The following is a 2,118-nucleotide window of genomic DNA, read 5'->3' as shown; positions in this document are numbered from 1 at the left end:
CTTCCTATGTGTTATTTAATTCAACTGCTTTAATTAAGACATTTTGGTATATAGAGTACTTTCTCACATGAAAAGTCTTCAAATCAGATTTGAAAGATAAACAGACACTGATTTGTATGCATATGAATAGTTGGGTGATATATTATGTATGATCTAATAAAGCTTGCCTGGAGATCAGAATGCAAAGTTAGCCACAGCCATAGAGACCAGGCAGTGGTGGTGCACACTTTTTTTTTTAAAGATTTTATTTATTTATTATGTATACAGTGTTCTGTCTGCATGTATGCCTGCAGGTCAGAAGAGGGCACCAGATCTCATGACAAATGGCTGGGGGCCACCATGTGGTTGCTGGGAATTGAACTCAGGACCTCTGGATGAGCAGTCAGTGCTCTTAACCTCTGAGCCATCTCTCCAGCCCAGGTGGTGCACACTTTTAATCCCAGCACTGGAGGCATGTAAGACGGGCAGGGTCTCAGAGCAGGCAATTAGTCTCCAGCTACATTAAGGACAGAACTGACCCAGATTTGGGAGAGGTGAGAGCTCTCTGGTGGCTTGGCTGTTTTACTTCTCTGATCTTCAGCTTGAACCCCAAAATGTGTCTCTGAGTTTTTATTAACCGTGTTACAGAGTGGTGTGTATGCCATGGTGTACATGTGGGATCAAAGGACAGCTTTTGGGAGCCGGTTTTCTCCTCCTTCCAGAGAACAGGGGATCTAATTCAGGTCACTGGGCTTCATGGTAATGACTGTCTTTATCTGCTGAGCCATCTAGAGCCCCAAATGAGCATCTGTGGTCAAGTAAAAATTGGCAGTTCACCCTACCGGGGTGGTGGCGGCGTACACATTTAATCCCAGCACTTTGGAGGCAGAGACAGGTGGATCTCTGTGAGTTCAAGGCCAGCTTGAGTTCCAGGACCTCCAGGGCTACACACAGAGGAATCCTGTCTTGAAACCAACCCCCAATATATACGCGCGTGTGTGTATAGATGAGATGTTTTGTTCATAAAATGAAAAAATTTAAAGCTAGTCTATTTTTTTTTTGGAGGCTGTCGGTCCAGCCCGGCCTCGAACTCAAGAGATCCGCCTGCCTCTGCCTCCCGAGTGCTGGGACTAAAGGCGTGCGCCACCACCGCCCGGCGCTAGTCTATTAAAATGAATCAAAAAAGTCCATTCTTGTCAGTGTTTATGTAACGTACATCCTACCAGTCAACTGCCATGTGCTTGTTTAATCTCACTAAGAAACTGCTATGGAAGTGGGGTTGCCCAAACATGTTTGTCTCAACGTGTCCTCCAACGGTCCCTAACACTGTGGCAGGGAAGGAAAAGAACAGGAAACAGCCTGATGTTAAAACATGTCCTGAAGAACAGCTAGAAGGTGAGCCATTTCCAAGAGAGATACAGAAACACCAGAGGAGGGAGAGAAGCGCACACTCAGATGTGGGAAGCTCAGCCAGGAGCTGTAGCTGCCGCCTTACCTTCCCCGGATGCACGGTCTCTGTGGGTGCTGCTGCCTCTCATTAGATGACTCCCTCTCTTTGCTATTTCTCTTACCTGGATGCCTCCCTCAAGGGACGGACAGTCTGCGGACTCTACAAGACCTCCTGGCTACCTTACAGGAGCTGCCCCAGCTGCTGGGTGTTTAGAGCGCCCAGCTGGTGATGCCCGGCTCTCTGTCTTCCCATCTTGTGCAGTTTATCCTTTTTCCTCGACTTGCTATATACTTAATAAATTTACTCATTCAAAACCAAAGTATGCCTCCAAAACAATACAGAGAAAACAAAACAAAAACAAAGTATGGCTATCTACGTCAATGGACAATTGACTAAATGTAATATGGAAAACTTGATTTTTTTTTTAAAACTCATTCCATTTTACCAAAGGTTTGGTAATTGTAGCTAAAATAAAACATTGAGAATAGTGGACTATTTACAAATGTGCTACATTTGTAAATGAAAAAAAGCTTTACTCAAAACCTGTTACTTAAAAATTTAGAGTATACCCATATGGTGGCTCAAAACCTACAATCCCAGCACTTGGGAGACAGGAAGATCTCCGTGAGTTTGAGGCCAGCTTGGTCTACAAAGCGAGTTCCAGGACAGCCAGAACTGTAACACAGAGA

Source organism: Mesocricetus auratus, unplaced genomic scaffold, assembly GCF_017639785.1.
Source record: "Mesocricetus auratus isolate SY011 unplaced genomic scaffold, BCM_Maur_2.0 Super-Scaffold_100024, whole genome shotgun sequence".
NCBI lineage: Eukaryota > Metazoa > Chordata > Mammalia > Rodentia > Cricetidae > Mesocricetus > Mesocricetus auratus.
This window is presented reverse-complemented; position numbering follows the sequence as displayed.